Source organism: Pogoniulus pusillus, chromosome 23 (assembly GCF_015220805.1).
Source record: "Pogoniulus pusillus isolate bPogPus1 chromosome 23, bPogPus1.pri, whole genome shotgun sequence".
NCBI classification, from domain to species: domain Eukaryota; kingdom Metazoa; phylum Chordata; class Aves; order Piciformes; family Lybiidae; genus Pogoniulus; species Pogoniulus pusillus.
This window is the reverse complement of record NC_087286.1, coordinates 5239831-5258532: the sequence shown is the minus strand read 5'-3', so window position 1 is coordinate 5258532 and position 18702 is coordinate 5239831. Positions and strand designations below refer to the sequence as shown.

Genomic DNA, 18702 nt, shown 5'->3' with positions numbered 1-18702 from the left:
GGGACAGTATTGTCAGCTTCTCTTAGCCAATTCTGGCAGCAGTCTTGTCATTCAGGTGTCCTGCTTGTTCCTCTTCAGTTCAGGTGGATTCTTAGGTGCTCTGATATCAAGAAGTTGAGGGAGAAAAAAATTTCCTTCTTGAGCTCTGCAGCTTTTTTGATTAATATGCTTGAGGGCAGCAATAAATCCCTCTTCCTAGGACAGCCATCTGATCCAGCAGCTGTTCCTCAGCCTGCCTTGAGATGTGGAGGGCTATGCCGCATGTGCTGGGGGAAGATGCTTTGCACCTCAGCTTGCTTCAGCCTCATCTTGATGTTGTCAAGTAACTTCTGAGCCTTTTGGCCCCTCTACTGGCATGTATCCTGAGCTTGTTTGGAAGGGCTGGTTCCTCACTGAGCCCCTATACTCAAAGCACCCAGAGGTGAGTGTGTGAGAGAAATGATTGGTGTTGTCTCAAGTCCCTCCAGAGGTTTGACCTAATTTGGGGCTGCAAGGAAGGAACTCATGAGTTCACTTGACCCAGAACCTGTTGTCCTGGAGGATGCAGATGGTTTGTGTTTGATCCTCCAGAGCTGGGCAGTCCAGCAGAGCTGCTGTCCTGCAGGCACCTCCTAGCTGTGTCCTCACAAACCAAACCCAAATCAAGCTGGTGTTGTGCAGACCATGAACAGCTGGAGCATGAAGTGCCAGGCTGTGGTGTTTTGGAACAGGCTTCTGAGGTCCTGGCTCCATCCCTGGAGGTTTTGCAGAGATGTGGTGCTGAGGGACATGGTTTAGCAGCAGACTCAGTGCACTTGGAGAATGGTTGGACTTGATCTTAAAGGTCTTTTTCAACCAAAAGGGTTCTGTGATTCAATCATTTTCTCTCCCAAGTCATGTCTGGCCAGGCCAGGCTTGTGCTTTATGCTCAACTCTTGGCTTCCATCCTCTTCATATCCCACCTCTCCACTTTACCCAGCTGCTCTGCTCCAGCAAGCTCAGTCCCTCTCAGTCCATGTCACCACCACCCAATCTATCAAGCACTAGTGGAAACCAGCAAACAGAACCAGACCTTAGCAACCTTTTCAGCACTTTGTTTGCATTCAGAAGTAGCATTTGATGCTGATGTTCATCACTGTTTTCTCTTGGGCTGTTTCTGATGTCTGTTTCCAGACATGATTTTTATTCCCATGAACTCCTCATAGTCAGGGTCTCGTTGTGGTTAAACCACCAGGAAATAGTGGGCAGCTTTGGCAGGTGATGGAGTCACTGTCCCTGGAAGTGCTCAAGAAATGTGTGGACGTGGCACTTGGGGGCATGGTTTAATGGCTGTGGCATTGTTAGGCCAGCAGCTGGGACTTGATGATCTTAGAGGTCTTTTCCAACCAAAATGATTCTATGAAAATGCACCCCAGAAACGTTTCTGGTTGCTTCACAGCATCTGGCATCCCCCATCCTGAAGGGGTGAAGCTGTGTGCCCAGGCCGCTCTGTGGTGCCAGTGATGTGTTTGAGCCGGTTGGAGGGACAGGGAGGCTTTGTTCTTGGAACAAAGTCTAAAGGTTGATGTCAAGTCTTGGTAAACTATGTCCAGAAGCTGTCATGGAAGCACACGCTAAGCACACAGTAATTGCTGTTGTCTGTAGTACTAAATGCACAGTAAATGTGCATTTATTGTACTCACAATTACTTGCCACAAAATTAATTGACAAGTTTAGGAGGGACATTGAGATGCTTGAGCGTGTCCAGAGAAGGGCAACGAGGCTGGGGAGAGGCCTTGAGCACAGCCCTATGAGGAGAGGCTGAGGGAGCTGGGATTGGTTAGCCTGGAGAAGAGGAGGCTCAGGGGAGACCTCATTGCTGTCTACAACTACCTGAGGGGAGGTTGTGGCCAGGAGGAGGTTGCTCTCTTCTCTCAGGTGGCCAGCACCAGAACAAGAGGACACAGCCTCAAGCTGTGCCAGGGGAAATTTAGGCTGGAGGTGAGGAGAAAGTTCTTCCCTGAGAGAGTCATTGGACACTGGAATGGGCTGCCCGGGGAGGTGGTGGAGTCACCGTCCCTGGAGCTGTTCAAGGCAGGGTTGGACGTGGCACTTGGTGCCATGGTCTGGCCTTGAGCTCTGTGGTAAAGGGTTGGACTTGATGATGTGTGAGGTCTCTTCCAACCCTGATGATGCTGTGATACTGTGAGGCGTCTGCAGTGGGGACAGGTGCCCGCTAGGTGGCAGAAGTGTCAGCAGGAAAGCGCAGAGCTTGGGCGCTGTGGAGCTGCAAACCGCCGAGGTGCAGGACACGGTGCTGACCTCAGTCCGGTGGTCTCCAGCCACCGTGGGACCTGTGGTGCTGTCACCAGATGGAAGTGCCCAGCCGCTGCCCGCTCACCCCTCCTGCCAGCGCCCCGAGACCTCGTGTGGCCGCCAGCCCCGAACCCAGCCTCCAGGAGAGGTGAGTGGGACCTGGGAAGGGGAAGGTATAACGCATCAGCCGTGTGACAGCACCCCCAGCGCCTGGAAAATGAGGGGCTAAAAGGTCATTTAGATCATTTGTGTCCCCTTTGCCTGGTGGGAACAGAGAAGGCAGTCCTGAGGAGCCCACCCTGTAGCGGGTGACCTGCTTTGAGCGGCTGCCGGAGCGCAGCGCTGAGCGCCTGCGTGCCCGGTGCTAATGTGAGGTGACAGGTGGCCACTGGTGACCGTGGGTGGGGGAGGGCACGGGAGCAGGCTGCCAGAGCCAGGCTGGTCACCAAGGGGGTGATAACGGCCGCTGAGCATCTTCCATGACGTGCCGTGGTGTTTTGGAGGGACTGTGCTGCCTGTCAGGTGTCATGGCTGGGTGGGTGAAGGCACCTGTTGAGAAGCTGAGGCTCCCCAGCTCTACCACACTGCCTCCCAAAAAAAGCAGGGCATCTATTCCATGAGTTGCATCTGCAATTGGTGGATTGCTGTTTTCCCTACTGGCTCATTAGGGATGCAGCCATCCCTGCATCCCTGGGGCACGCAGGGACTGTGCTCAGCATTGTGGCTGTGGTAGCCACCGAAGTAAGGGTCCTACACAGCCACAAACGCTGTCTCCATGTGGGGATGGGATCCAGGGATCAGACCATGGCAGAGTGGGGGTGCAGGAGTCTTCCTGCCCAGGGATTTTCTCTGATTAAAGATGAGCTCCTGGGAGTCCTGATTTCTCACCTAGGTGATCTTCCAGGCAGAGTGCTGCTGAATGTGCCAACCAACAGGTTTGGGGGCCTTCTGGGCGGGGGGGGGAAAGGTGAGTGAGATGAAGGATGAGAAGGAGCTAAAGCTGTCAGATGTGGGTTTACTTAGCTGTCCCAAGAATGTCATCACCTGGCCCCATGGGACTATGGGCATGGATTTCTCTCCCCAAGCATGGCTGTGACTCCAGCTGAGAGGCTGATTGCTCCACCTTGGGGTTCCCCCAAGTGAAGGGATGGGCTTCTCCTGTTGCTTGCAGAGATGTCAGAAAAAGGGAAGCTTTTTGGACAAGAAGCTCAAACATGAGCCAGCAGTGTGCACTTGCAGCCTGGAGGACCAACCAGATCCTGGACTGCATCAGGGGAAGTGTGGCCAGCAGGGCCAGGGAGGTGATTTTCCCCCTCTACCCTGCTCTGCTGAGACCCCAGCTGGAGTACTGCATCCAGCTCTGGAGCCCCTGGGACAAGAGGGACGTGGAGATGCTGGAGAGTGTCCAGAGCAGGGCCAGGAGGATGCTCAGAGGGCTGCAGCAGCTCTGCTGTGAGCACAGACTGAAAGAGTTGGGGCTGTTGAGTCTGGAGAAGAGGAGGCTGTGAGGTGACCTTCTTGTGGCCTTCCAGCATCTGAAGGGGGCTACAAAAAAGCTGGGAAGGGACTTTTTAGGCTCTCAGGGAGTGCCAGGAGTGGGGGGAATGGAGCAAAGCTGGAGGTGGGGAGATTCAGAGTGGAGGTGAGGAGGAAGTTGTTGAGCAGGAGAGTGGTGAGAGGCTGGAATGGGTTGCCCAGGGAGGTGGTTGAGGCCCCATTTGTGGAGGTGTTTAAGGCCAGGCTGGCTGAGGCTGTGTGCAGCCTGCTCTAGGGTAGGGTGTCCCTGGGCATGGCAGGGGGGTTGGAACTGGCTGCTCCTTGTGGTCCCTTCCAACCCTGACTGATTCCACAATTTTGATTTTGTTATGTTGCAGTGTTTGGGGTTTTTTTTCTTTACTGTTTCATCAGATTGGGATGAAATCAGACAGACTTCAGCTTCTTTCAGTGCCATGAGATGCTTAGGGAAGCATGGCAGCACTTCATCCTCCATCCCTGCAGGAGGATACCGAGGAGAGGATGCTCATCCTCGTGAGAAGAGTGAGTGGGATGGTATCAGGAGCCATGCCAGGGAAAAGCTGGGATAAAACTTGCCTCAAGGGCTGACCCCAGCTGGAGCTGGTGACAAAAGAAGTAAAATGCATCTCTTCAAGGGATGAAAATAAATACCCCCTTCAAGGGGCAAACGTGGGCTTGGTAGTGGCTTTAGATGCAGAGGTGACCTCAGTTTTGACCCAAGGACACAGATACTGCCTGGGAAGGACATCACATAGGGATGCATGAAGGTAAGGAATCCCCAAAGCCCCAGATCACAGAATCACAGAGTGGTGGGGGTTGGAAGGGACCTCTGGAGAGCGAGTCCAACCCCCCTGCCAAGGCAGGTTCACCTAGAGAGGGTCACACGGGAACAAGTCCAGGCAGAGATTGAATGTCTCAGGAGAGGGAGACTCCTCCATCTCTCATCGTTCTGAGGGAAGTCAAGAGAATGCTGGAGCCACACTCCAGGGCAGCTTCAAGCAGCTGAAATTAGTCCAAAGCCCATCCATCTGTGATTCCTTCCAGCATCATTCCTCCCTTCCTGATGATCCCATGGTCCAGAGACTTGTCCTTGCTGTGGCTTTTCTTGGCATCTCAGTCCTTTTGGAGGCAGCCCTGATTTCTCATGCTTGCTTCCGTGCAAAAAGGCACCTCAGGGCAGAGCCAGCCTGGGAAATAATTGGGTAGCTGGAGTATAAAACGAGCAACCAGGAAACAAGCAGGACTAATGATGGTCTCCATTTGCTCCTTGGTGTCCAGCTCTGAACACTGGGATTTAGCATCCTGAGTGTGAAAGGTGATGGGACATGTTTGTGTTGGTGCACGAGGGTGGTGTGTGATGGGTGCAGCTGTGGCTACAGCCACCTGAGTGCTGCCAGAAATAGTTATCAAGGGGGAAAAAACCTCCTTGGAAACCAACCTGGGCTCTTTGCATGCATTTAAGACCTTCTGGAGAGGTTGTTCTGCACTTCAACGGGGTTAGTACTGCCTGACTTCCCTGGAGTGGGATCTGAAGCTACCAATTATCAGCTCTCCTGGGAAAACTCCTACTTTGTTCTGCTACACCCAGTGCCTGCTGGTGCTCCCCAGGCACTTAGTGCCATGGTCTAGTTGGTTGGAGAGGGCTGGGTGCTAGGTTAGACAGGATGGTCTTGGAGGTCTCTTCCAACCTGGTTGATTCTATGATCCTCTGACATCTTACAAGCCACCTCTAAGTGGCTGTCTTCAGATGGGGATTGTGCCTGCAGGGGCAGGAGAGATGTGGGCTTGGAGATGGCTTTCCCTAGCTGAGGAATTCAAGCATGATGGCTTATGGGATTGTTTTGGAAGGAGCTGCATCTGAGATTGGTTTTATGCTGGGGAATGTGGCTCTTGCCTGGAGAAGCTGCTGCCCGTGTGTAGATGTGATGCTGAAGGATGTGGTTTAGTGAACCTGCCAGTGCTGGCTTAATGCTTTGGCTCAATGATCTTAATGGGGTTAATCTCTTCCAGCCAAAACAATCCTGTGATTCTGTGCCCTTCTGGTGCTCTCCCACAGGACAGCCAGGTGACCACCACGTGCTGCCTGCTGCTGCTGCCTCACACTGAGATACTCGCCAACACCCCCGACAGGTAGGTTGCTTTAAACCATGACAGCTAATAACCCTGGAGGGGTCTGATCCAACCTGTGTCAGCACTCCTTGGCCAAAATAACACTCCTTTGGGGCTCGTTCTCCTTGACCATGCTGCTGCTGGAAAGCAAGTTGTGGAGCAGGAGTGAGTTTTCTTTCCAACGTGGAGAACTGAGGAGCATCTCGTAAGTAGGTGATGCTCCAAGGTGCTTGTGGGAGTCATGCCATCTGCAATTCCATCAGCTCTCTGAGGATAAGAGCCACCCCAGCAGGCAGCCCAGGAACTGGGCTGTGCCTTCCTTGCTGAGTGCTGTATTTGGGTCAGCCTCATCGACTGGCTGTGCAACTGTGTCATCCCTGGAGAGCGCGGGACGTCGATCCATACGCCCGACCGGCTCCAGCCAGGGTGGCATGCACCATGAGAAGCACCAGCTGGGGTGAAACACCACCACCAGTGCCCTGCTTTCCATTTCTACACCTCAGTCCTGCTCCCAGGATCCCAAAAACTGGGCTGCAAATGGGGAATCCAGCCCAGGCTTGGCTTTTCCTGACCAGAGCAGCTGTGGCCCCATCAATAGCCAGAAGCCATCTGCAGTTCAGATTGCATGCAGCGGCCACTGGCACAACCGGGTGCTTGTGCAGTCAGGAAGACATCCCCCTCCTGACCTCTGGTTTCTCTCTTCCTCAGGCATGGTAGGAGGCAGGAACAGATTCACAGGTTCATAGAATGGCTTGGGTTGGAAGAGACCTTGAAGATCATTTAGTTACAACTCCTCTGCCATGGGCAGGGACCTCTCCCACTAGACCAGGCTGCTGAAGGCTGATCTTCAAGGTGCCTTCTAACTGAAGCCATTCTGTGACATGGTAACTTGGACTGGAGAGAGTGAAAAACAACACCCAGATCCAGGTGGAGTGGGCACACTGGTGTCACTGCCTGTTCTGGAGGGGGATTGCCCTCCCTGAAGCATGGTGGCTGGTGTCCATGGGGAAGAGCACTTGCCAGGCCACTCCCCTGAGCGTGGAGGATGATCTCACATGTTTCATCGATCCAGTATCTGATTGCTCATTATTACAGTAGCTTGACCTGCAGAGGCCAGCAAGGCATAGTGCCTACAGACATCTCAGCCAGCATGGACATCCTCATGGCTTCAAACCTGGCCTGAGCATCCCTTCTGCTCCCTCCTCCTGGCCTTGGGTTTCCAAGTGTTGCCTCCACAGCACCCCGGGGAGCAGTGGAGCTCCATCACAGCAGCTTTTCCACACATAATGTGGGTTTGGGTTTTTTTCTTGGGTGCACTATGCTTTTTTCACCCCATCCACCCTCCAAAGGATGGGTGCTGCTGCTTCTTAGGACTATCATGCTGTAGCTTCACTCCTTCAGCTTCAGGACCAGCTTTTAGTCCACAAAGACCAGCCAGGTAGGAGTGAAAGGAAACAGGTGGCACTGTGATAGAGCCTCTGAGCTCTTTGTTCTTCTTATGGCTGAAATCCAGCCTGATTGCCCTGGTCCTGCCCACCAAGGTGGTAGAGAAGGAGTTTCTGGTGTTTCTAAAGACAGGTAGGTTCTTCCTCTGTGCCTTCTTATCATGTGGGCTGCAGCAAACCTGCTGCCTCTCTGGTCCCTGGATGCCTCTGAGAAGAGTTTGGCTCCGCTTTCTCTCCACCCACCTATTAATAGCTGTATTAATCAACAAGGACTTCCCTTCTCTCTTCTGAAAGGTCAGACCCAACTCAGTCTCCTCACATGCATCCCATCCACTAGCCCTGGCCAGCATGGTAGCAACCACAAGACCTTCTCCCTGTCCTCAGTGTGCTCTTCCCCTGGATGCAGGATTCAGATGCAAAACCTTTGGAAAGGACCTTCCAGAGCATTCCTGTCTTTTGACACTGTCAACACCCAAACCTGTCTGGGTGTGATCCTGTGTGGCCTGCCCTAGGTGACCCTGTTTTGGCACTGGGTTGGAATAGGTAATCTTTCAACCTCCATCATTCTGTGATCTCAGCCCAATCTTCCCATCACTTTTGTTCCTCTGATGCACTTGATCTGAGATCCTGTTTCCTTCCTCTCTTGTAGGAACCTCACACCAGGCAATAGCAGAACAGCCTTGGCAAGGCAAAACTGAGATCTCTTCTGTTCCCCACATCTGTTAACCCGCTCTGAGACAAGAGCAAAGTCTCCTGCTCCTCTCTAGTGGTAGGAGGAAGCGTTTAGGGAGCTTGCAGAAGAGCAGAAGCTTCACCCTGTACCACCACACACAGGAACCACGGCTCCGGAGGGGACAATGACAGCATTGAGCATGGGCACTGAAACGCTGCCGTATTGTGCCTGGCAGAGAGATGCCCGGGGGGTAATCACCTCCTCCTTGGCTTTGTTGCAGAGCTGTGGCTGGTGGTGCTGCTGCAGGGCTTCTCCCCCCGGGAAGGTCTCTGGTTATGCGGTGAGGACCTGCGGCTCGGACGCACCTTTTTTTCCTGGCTGTGAAAGGTATGGCTCTGGGGGTGTCACTGGTGGGGAGAAGAGGAGGGTTTGGGGACAAATGATGCTCTGTTGCTCATCCTGGGGGCAGATGTCACTCCTTCATTGACCCTTGCTATGTATTTATACATATATAGAGAGAATATTCAGTGTTTTTTGGTGTAATTCCCATGTATAGAATGTTGACTTTGAGAGGTCTTTGTTTTATGCCTGTAAAACATTTTGTGTTACATCTATGCTTAAACTACAGAACTGATGGCCCTGCCTGTGGCAGGGGGCTTGGAACCAGATGATCTTTAAGGCCTCTTCCAACTCAAGCCATTCTATGAGTCTAAATCCAACTCCACTCAAATTCTGGGCAGCCCCTTTAAAATTTGGATGCAGAGTTTTGCTTTAAAGTAGGCTGAAGGAGACTTGGCTCCAGGTCCCAAACAGAGCAAGGCTGGCATTTTTTAGGAGCTCATCAAAAGTTGGTTTTCATTCAGGCACCTACAAAAGGATTTCCTTAAGTGGTTTCTTGCTCAAAACCTGTTTGAAAACCTCCAGTTTGGTCTGAGGTTTTTGTCTTGTGACCATATCAAGGGCAGCAGTAGCTGCAGGAGCCAGCACTGAGGCAATGCCTCCCTCCTCCCTCCTTCTCCTCCTCCATCCCTGGAGCATCCTAGAAGCTAATTTTCCTCTTGAAAACCCCTCCTGGGAACACGTCCCCCATGCATGGTCATCCAGGCTGTTTCCCAGCTCATTCCACTCTGAAAGCAGCTGGAGAGAAAAAAAACCCCACACTTGAAAAACTAAATAAGAGGATGAGAACTTGCCTGCCATATCCCAGCTGTGCTGGGGAGGAACAACAGCTTTTAAAATCAGGGAAAAGAAGTTATTCTGAGTAGTTTCACATGCTGGATGCTACTTAAGAAATGCTGAGGGATATGCATCGGGTTCCTGTAGGATTAGGAGGTGGAAGAGCCACAGGATTTAAAGGTTTAGGACCATCTTCATGCTGGATTTGTGAAGTGCTGAAGGTTTTCTTTAAGAGCAGAGAGCAAACCCTCTCTGATTTGGACTCCTGGACTCCAGATCTCTCCTGGCAGCACAGGGCCTTGAAGGAAAACATCAGCCATGGAATCATGTGAGCTGGGGATGGCAAGGAGCAGCCAACAGCACGGCAAAGGTCGCAGCCTCCAGACAGGGGCCACGCTTGTGGTGGTGGAGTGTGGGGTGACATCGCCCCCACCTCTGCAAACAGAGACCTGCGTGGGGGCAAAACCCTCTGGCAGAAAGCAGGAGGGGCTAAGCAGGGAGGAAAATGTCCCCTCTGTCCTCTTCCAGCTGTTTTCTCTTCCAGCTGTTGTCTGCAGAGCAGGGTGATGCTTCCAGCTGTCCCCATGACTGGCAAAACAGGGGTGGGAAGGGAGGAGAGGAATGAAGAAAGGACTTGGAATGAGGCTGGCAGAAGCACCCAGAGACCATGAAATACCATACCCATGAAACTGGAGCGATGAAGGCTGCTTTAGAATGGTCTTTTGGACCTAAAAATCGGGGGGGGGGGGGGGGGATGACAAAGGAGGTTAGTGCTGCTGGAGCAGATCACTGTAGCTGTCAGGAGAGGCTGAGTTTGCAGAGACTTTCCTTTCTGTTTCACTCTGCTCAAAAGGAACCTCAGACCAGAAGGAAGCTGTTCTTATCCCATGGCAGCACCTCTGCTTTCCGCCTCTCCTGCTCCCAGGAGCTCTCTGAGTGCTGTTCTTAGCCCTAAAACTCTTCTGACAACTTCAATTATTCCCTTATTTGTTTGTCCCCTTGAGCATTGCTCTGGGCTGGTGAAAGCAGCACCACACTGCTCTTCCTGCCGTTGTTTTTTTGAGGGGGGTGTGTGCTTAGAAGCAAATGAAATCCAAAAAGGAAGGGGAATAAATCTTCGGTGTCCCGGGGAAGGATGAGTTTGCAGCGTCAGACTTGGAGGAGCAAAGCTTCCCTGGTGGAGGTCTCCACGTCATCGTCTGCAGGCTGGTGCAGGGGAAGAGCTGGGTTGGAAGGAGTAGGAGGGGAGGAGAAGCAGCAGCTGGGGAGCTGACGGGGCACTGCCTGCAGCTCTGCGCACCACCGCGGGCAAGGATGGGACCTTTGGCCAAGGACTCAGCCCAGAGCTTCTCCGTATGTTACTTTTTGTTTGGTGGCTTGTTTTTTTCCCCCCCCCTCTCCCCCTTTCCTCTGCTTTATTTTGGTGTTTCAGCAGATGGTTTTCATTTGGCTGATTCCCAGCACTTCACAGATCCCCTTCCCTCTGCTTGGAGCCACCTCTGCTCCCACTCTGCTCCCCCCTGCTCTTCACTTCTTACCTTTTCCCCATCTCCGGGGTGGGGAATGTGTTTGCCAGGTCCCCACGTTCTCCTGCTGCCTTTCCTGCTGCCGGGGAGAGACAAAACATCCCTATTTGGCCTCGCTCTGGGCTCACTTCGTGCCGGCATAAATCATCCCCTGTTGTGCAGGGAAGTGGAGTTCCACCTCCAGGGAGTTAGGGATTCGACTTAGGGAAGTGGTGGAGTCACCATTCCTGGAGGGGTTTAAAAGGTGTGGAAATGTGGTGTCGAGGGTTGGACTTGATGATCTTAGAGGCCTTCTTCAAAGTCAGTGAAACAATTGAGAGATCACTTTTTCCCTGATGAAAACCCCTGTGTGCTCTGGGACCTTCTGTCCAGCCCCCATCCCAAACCTCCTCCTCATCTCAGGGCACCAGAGGTGAACGGAAGAAGATGCTTCATGGTCTGGCTTTCCTGCTAGTCCTGCTCTTGATCCCTTGGGATGTGTTTCTGAGACATGTTTTAGGGTCTGCAGCCTGCCTGCTTTTGGAGCATCAGCTTAGGTGGGACCTGCTCATGCATCAGCAGCTGGTTTTTAAAGACAAAGCATGGGCAGAGACCAGCATCTGTGGGAGCTCACCCCAGCAGAAGATGCAGTTCTGCAGCTGGCATCTCTAAGCCATGGACAAAAGGTCCATTGATGAGTTCATGTTCTCTGTAAGGTGCTTTTGTATTGGTTTTAGATGATAGCTGAGGATGTGAGCACACATCCTTGCATCTCAAAGCACCTCACAAAGGGTTTTTTCTCTCCTGCCCTGCTGGGGAAACTGAGGCATGGGGAGGGCAGTAGCTCAGCAGCATCACCACCAGCAGGAGTCTGAACCTGCTCCTTCACAGCCTCATCTTCTTAGCCCACCAGGGCTTAGCTTCAGGGGAAACTCTCCTGTTGTCTACCAAACACACAGGATGCTCCTCTGGGGTGGGATCTCCTTCTCCTGCTTCTACCCTCAGCAGCACCTCCAGGTCCTTAAAGGAAGGTCATGTAGAGATGCTGTTGCATTTCCTCAAGCTACACCAGGGGAAATTTAGGCTGGAGGTGAGGAGAAAGTTCTTCCCTGAGAGAGTCATTGGACACTGGAATGGGCTGCCCGGGGAGGTGGTGGAGTCGCCGTCCCTGGAGCTGTTCAAGGCAGGATTGGACGTGGCACTTGGTGCCATGGTCTGGCCTTGAGCTCTGTGGTAAAGGGTTGGACTTGATGATCTGTGAGGTCTCTTCCAACCTTGGTGATACTCTGATACTGTGATCCTGTATTGGTTCCACCCTCACTAAAACCCTAAGGTCTGCATTGTGGTTGCTGGGTGACCCTTGGCTATGTCTGTCCCAACCCCACGTCACAGCTACAGGTACAGCAAACTTGGTTGCAACCAGCGTTTGTCCAAAGGGATCTCCTGAGAGTGGCACTGGAAGGTTCCTTCTGGTCTATGTTGAGCCCTGTATGTGGTAGGGAGACATTTCTCACCCATACCTTAGGAGGTGTCTCCTCCCATCTCAAAATGCCTCTTCCATCTATGCCAAGCACAGGAGCTTGGCTTCATAAATGTATTTCAACTGTGCTTAAGGGAAGAGAGCTGTGCCCTCTCCCGGGAGGGGTGTGTGGGAATAGCCCCACACCCTAAACAGATGGGAACAGGCCCCTTAAGTCTCAGGAGGCCTCAGGCACCTTCTCCTTTCACCCAGATTACCTTAACATGCCACGGGAGGGCAACCTGTCCTCTGTCCAAGGCTGCCTTGGAAAGGCGGAGGAAGGGAGTCCAAGGCAGCCCGGCTCAAGTGAGTCACAGCCAGGGTGGGAACTGGGGAAAGGGGCATGCTGGTGGTAGGCAATCTGCACCTTCTCCTCCTGGGAGCTATGAGAGCTATTTCCGAGGCAGTCCTTGGGCGTGGTCCAAGGCCAAAATACCAGAAGCAGGTTTCTGGTGTGTGCCAAGGAGACCTCTCCTTCCCCAGTAACGCGCTGCGGAGGTGGACCACGCCAGGCACCCCGTTTCTGCAGGTCCCAGCCCTGCAGAGGACTCTCCTCTCCCATGATTTATGGGCTGTTTGGAGCTTTTCCAGCCAGAGTTCATCCAAGCAGCTCGAGGGTCATTTTTAAGGCTGCCCAGATCCCTTTGACCTGGTCTGTTGCTGGGAGATGGTGGTGATCTGTCACGTAAACTGCTGTGCTTTCTGCTCCTCGCTGCCAAGAGCAGAGGAAAGAGAGGAGCTGCTGTGGGGTTGGAGCTCATCATCATCACAACTTGGGGCTTGTAGCAGTAGAAGACAGGGGAGATGGAGAGAAAACAAGAATCCTGTGCACTAATTAAGATGTGGGGGTAAGTTGTGCTTGTCTCTTAACTCTTGCACCTATAACTTTGCCAGAGCGAGTTGTTTATCTCCCTGATTCTGCAGAGGGCCCTGGTGGCATTTTTTAGTGCTGTGGGGTGGTCAATCAGCTCTCTGACTGCTCATCCAGAGGGTGAGAACCCTGGGGCTGCTTGCCAGGTGTCCTGGGCTGTCCCTAGGGCACGATGTGGCTACGTACAGGGCGATTTGCATCCCGCACGGTCTCAGAGGAGATCCTCCGAGACCTTCACAGCCTCTTCTGTGAGCAGACAGTGGTCTGTCTCCTTGCTCACCCAGGAACAGAGCAGTCTCCTAGGGAGGATGCCACCTTTCTGTGAGTGCAGAGGTGTGGGAGATGCTGGGCAAAAAGGCACTGCTGGGAATCACAAGCGTGAGTTGTATAACTGCAGAGCAGCAGTGGCTGAAGGTACCTCAGGGGATCATGGAGTAGGGCCAGGTTTGATGTTGGATGAAGCTGCCCAGGGCCCTGTCCAGTTGAGTTATCTCTGAGGGTGGAGATTCCATCAGCTCTCTCTGCCAGTGTTTGTCATGGAGATGTTTTTATGTGGTGTCCAGCTGGACTTCTCTGTTTGCCTCTTGTCCCTTCGCTGTGTACTTTGAGAAGCATCTGAGCGATGTCTCCTGAGGCTGCAATTCTCCTTTGCTTTGTTATTTCTGACCACAACTTCTAAGACTTTCTCAAACAGCCACTTGGCCAAGGGCTTTACAAGAGTGTCTGTGCTGTGCAAAGTGCTTTTCAAACATGAGCTGGAGGCCAGCAAAGCAGCAAGCCACAGAGAGGATGTGTGAGCAGCTGGCTGATGGCATATTAATGGACAGTGGTATCCTGGCGTGCATCCAGAAACATGAGGTCTAGGGAGGTTCTGCTCCCTCTTTACTCTGCCCTGGTGAGACCACATCTGGAATACTGTGTCCAGTTTTGGGCTCCTCAATGCAAGAGAGACAGGGACCTGCTGGAGAGAGTCCACCAGAATGCCACAAGCATCACAGGATATGAGGGGTTGGAAGGGACCCAAGGAAATCGTTGAGTCCAACCCCCCCACCCTGCCAGAGCAGGACAATCCTATCTAACACAGATCACAGAGGGACACATCCAGACAGGCCTTGGAAAGGCTCCAGAGAAGGAGACTCCACAACCTCTCTGGGCAGCCTGTGCCAGTGCTCTGGGACCCTTACAGTAAAGAAGTTCCCCCTTGTGTTGAGCTGGAACCTCTTGTGCTGCAACTTAGACCCATTGCTCCTTCTCCTATCCCAGGGAGCAGTGAGCAGAGCCTGTCCCCCCCCTCCTGACCCCCAGCCCTCAGGTGTTTATAGTCATTTATAAATCCCCTCTGTCTTCTCCAGGCTAAGCAGCCCCAGGTCCCTCAGCCTCTCCTCATCAGGCAGTGCTCCAGTCCCCTCATCATCCTTGTAGCTTTCCACTGGACCCTCTCCAGCAGATCCCTGTCCCTCTTCAACTGGGCAGCCCAAAACTGAAGGCAGTATTCAAGATGAGGTCTCAGCAGGGCAGAGCAGAGGGGCAGGAGAACCTCCCTTGATCTGCTGGACACACTCCTCCTAATACACCCCAGTACTCCATTGGCCTTCTTGGCCACAAGGACACATTGCTGTGCCATGGATGTTCTCCCCCAGCACTCCCAGGTCCCTCTCCTTGGGGCTGCTCTCCAGCAGTCACCTCCCAGCCTGTACTGCTGCAGTTTATGATTCCTCCCCTGGGGCAGGACTCTGCTCTTGTCCTTGTGGAACCTCATTTGGCTCCTCTGTGCCCAGCTCTGTCTGTCCAGCTCTTGCTGGATGGCCACACAGGATGTTTGGGAGATTTGAGCATCTCCCCTGTGGAGAGAGACAGACCCAGGGCTATTTTGTCTGGAGAAGAGAAGGCTAAGAGGGGATCTGATTAATAATATCTGAGAGGTGGGGGTCGAGTGGTTGGGGCCAGTCTCTTTTCGGTGGTGCACAGCAATAAGCCAAGGAGCAACAGATACAAACTTGAACATAGAAGATTTCACCTCCACATGAGGAGAAACTTCTTTACAGTGGGGGTGATGACAGAGCACTGGAACAGGCTGCCCAGGGGGGTTGTGGAGTCTCCTCTAAGGGTTTCAAAGTGTGCCTGGATGCACTCCTGTGCAGACTCCCCTGGGTGATCCTGCTTCTGGCAGAGGGGTTGGACTCGATGATCCCTGGAGATCTCTTCCAACCTCTAACATTCTGTGTGAGAAGCACAGGAAGAGGCTCCACAAATGTGCCTTGACTTCCAGCCAGGGCTCTTGGGTATCTTTGGGTGCTTAAATCTCTTTTCCTGAGTCAGTGCAGATTTAACCCAACCCACGACCTTCAGCGATGCTCTCCACCCCCTGCTGTGGGTCCGGAAGCTTCTGTTTGGAAAGCTGATGGTGGCTCAGACCTGAGCCTGAGCCAAATTCCTTCAGGCACGTTTTTATGGCCCCTTTCTTTTTTTCTTCCTGCCAGGACAATGGTGCTGCTCCTGCTCTGCCCAGCCCTTTCCTCTGCCTTCCCAGACAGAAATAGTTAACTGGGTCCATCGAAAGAAGAGTGCCCTCCTTTCCTTTGCAGGGCAGGCAGCTCCCCCCTGCCCCAGGGAGGGGCCACTCTCAGTGACATGATGCAAGAGCAGACAGTGTCTCTCCCACCCTGGCAGTGTTTGGGTGACCCAGTGGCCCATGCAAGTGCTGCCAGGCCCCTCAGGGGCTTGCTGCAGAGGAGAGCAGCCCTTTGCTCCCCTCTCCTGCTCGCTGGGGTGGGAGCACCTCCTGGCCCCGGGGAAGATGTGAGCCAGCCTCAGCTCTGGAGAGTTTCAACTCGAAACAGATTAAGCTTAGTGCCATGGTCTGGTTGACTGGACAGGGCTGGTTGCTAGGTTGGACTGCATGAGCTTGGAGGTCTCTTCCAACCTGGTTGATTCTATGATTCTAAGCTAATAAGAACAAAGGGATGGTGGAGGAGAGGAGGGGAGGAGAGGGAGAAGAGATGACACTGGGGCACTGCAGAGCGATCCCTCTTGCAGAAACAACCTCATTTTGATAGGGTGGCTACTCCTGCAGTTGTGCTTGGGTCTCCCAGGGCCAGCCCCTGTGCTGAACCCACAGGCTGGTTGTGGTTACTGACATGTAGGTGTTTAAGGCTATCAGTTTGGGGGGGCTATGGGGCAGCCCTGCTAGCTGGAGCCCAGCTGCCAGGGCAGTTGGGAGGAGCTGCTCGTGTAGCCACTTCTCCAAGGGCACCCGGAGGGAGGCTGCTTTGCAACGGGGCTTTGTTGTGGCTTGGCTTACAGGAGGTGCTCACTCTCAGGCTGCAAATTGCCTGGACAAAGCACTTTTCTTGCTGTGGGGCAGGGAGAGATGGGTGAGAAGAGATCAGCTACAGCCTCAGGTGCGGGCTGAAGAGACACAGAGATTTGCCCAGGGCAGACAGAGCCTGCAGTGGGGACTGCTGCTCTGGTGAAGCAGGAGAGGGGCAGCTGCTACAGCCTAGGTATGGTAGAATCAACCAGGTTGGAAGAGACCTCCGAGATCATCCAGTCCCAGCACACATATGCGAGGGCAAAGCTCTCCTGAACATCCCTGGGGTAGTGGGATGGATTCATGCTGCCATGATTTCAGGAGAGGGGGAGGATGGATCTGCCTTCTCCTTTGGCCTGGGGCTGATGGCAGCTGTGCTGCAGCACTGCTGAACTTTTGGCAGGTAGGACACATGGCAAGAAGAAAATAGCTGGGGCTGCTCCCCGTATGGGGCTACTCCCTGTATGGGGCTGCTCCAGTCCTACCCTTTTTCAGCTCTCTGGGTTGCCATTTGGTTTGCTCTGGGTTGTTGTATCTTGCTGAGGCTCTTTCTGTCTAAGGAGGTTGCCCAGGGAGGTGGTGGAGTCACCATCCCTGGAGGTGTTCAAGCAAAGCCTGGCTGAGGCACGCAGTGCCATGGTCTGGTTGACTGGCCAGAGCTGGGTGCTAGGTTGGCCTGGATAAGCTTGGAGGTCTCTTCCAACCTGCTTGATTCTATGACTCTATTCTATGAGGTCAGAGAAATATCAGGGAAAAGTTCCTTACTCTGAGGGTGGTGGAACAGATTCCCCAGGTGTGTGGTGGAGGCCCCATCCTTGGAGACATTCAAGGTCATCTGAGCAACCTGTCCTAGCTGAAGATGTCCCTGCTTACTGCAGGGCATTTGGACTAGATGACTGTTAGAAGTCCCTTCCAACCCAAAACTACTCCAGGGAAGCTCTGGTAGCAAATGCAGGAGGTTTTGGTCTCCTGCTTTGTGCACTGCTGGTGTCCACAGGGCATATTTGAAGATGGTTTGCAAGATACCAGCTATGAATAAGACTATAGCAGAGAGGGATGCTCTGGAGAATAGGATGAGCTGGGTGAGGCCAGGAGAGCAGCAGGGAGAAACCAGCAGTGCTCTGCAAAAAGCACTGTCTCACACAGCAACCACATTATGAGGTTTCCCATGCTGGCCAGGACAAGTTGGGCATAGACCTCATCTATTTAGTCCTTCCTGAGCAGAGCTCTCATGGAGACCCTGAGCTGGGAGGATGAGACAGAAGCTCTGCTCCAAGCAGCTGCTTTCTTGCAAGCTTTTACATCATAGAATCAGTCAGGGTTGGAATGGACCACAAGGAGCAGCCAGTTCCAACCTCCCTGCCATGCCCAGGGGCACCCTACCCTAGAGCAGGCTGCACACAGCCTCAGCCAGCCTGGCCTTAAACACCTCCAGCCATGGGGCCTCAACCACCTCCCTGGGCAACCCATTCCAGCCTCTCACCACTCTCATGCTGAAGAACTTCTTCCTCGTGTTTTGCATCACACATCTCTCTTTCTTCTCCATCTTGTCACTGTGGAGCCTCCTGGCATCCCAGGGTGCTTTTTGAGCCACTCTGGTAGGTTTTCCTAGTTCTGGTGAGGGTGAACTCCACTGAGGGATTTACAGGGAGTGCTTTGAGGCTGTTTCTGTTGCCAAGCTGCAGTTTATGTATGGTTTGAGACCTTCACTGAAGCCTCTTATCTCTGGTGCTTAAAAACAAGCAAGCAGTGCTGAAAGCCCTGCTGAGGAAAAGAGGTTGAATTAGGGCTTGAAATCCTTGGCCTTCTGCATTGCTGCTGCAGCTTGCAGTCCCCATGGGGAAGGAGAGGTGATTTCACCCCTCAGCACAGTGGGGATCCATCCAGATTCAGCTGTTAGGCCAGTGAAGGACACACTTGGCACCGAGCGAGCCAGAGCGTGATGCCTGGGGCTCCTGTCCGTGCTGACAGCCTCCCTGACCTGGCAGAACAAGATGTTCAGCAGATGCAAAGAGGCATCAGCTTGGGAAACCTCCAAACCCAGTTGCTTCAATGTGTTCTTTTTTAACCAACCAGCTCCTCCACATGCCCCAGCCACGGGGCAGGAGCCTGTACCAGCGATAAGGAGGCAGCTCCCTTCCTCCCCCATCGCCGCTCCTCTCACTGCGCCCTTGTGAGGAGCTCGGTGCTGTCACTCCTGGTTTAGCAGCATCAGTGCCTTGAATGAAATCCCACCAGCATCTGTGGAATTCAGAGTAACCCAACCTCACAGGGGTCTCACTGAGAAAGCCCCAGCCTGCTCTGC

The 18702-nt window shown here is 53.2% G+C and overlaps 1 protein-coding gene across 4 annotated transcripts in view; it reads left to right on the top strand.

The window, feature by feature from the left end:
• Nucleotides 1–2181: 2181 nt before the first annotated feature.
• Nucleotides 2182–18702, top strand: part of GJC2 (gap junction protein gamma 2) — a 43276-nt gene continuing 26755 nt past the window's right edge. The window contains exons 1-3 of one of the 4 annotated variants that reach the window (XM_064162396.1): nt 2182–2422; nt 5846–5919; nt 8297–8403. The gene's annotated coding sequence lies outside the window, so the exon portion shown is untranslated. The other 3 variants (XM_064162397.1, XM_064162399.1, XM_064162400.1) reach the window with 3 other exon arrangements.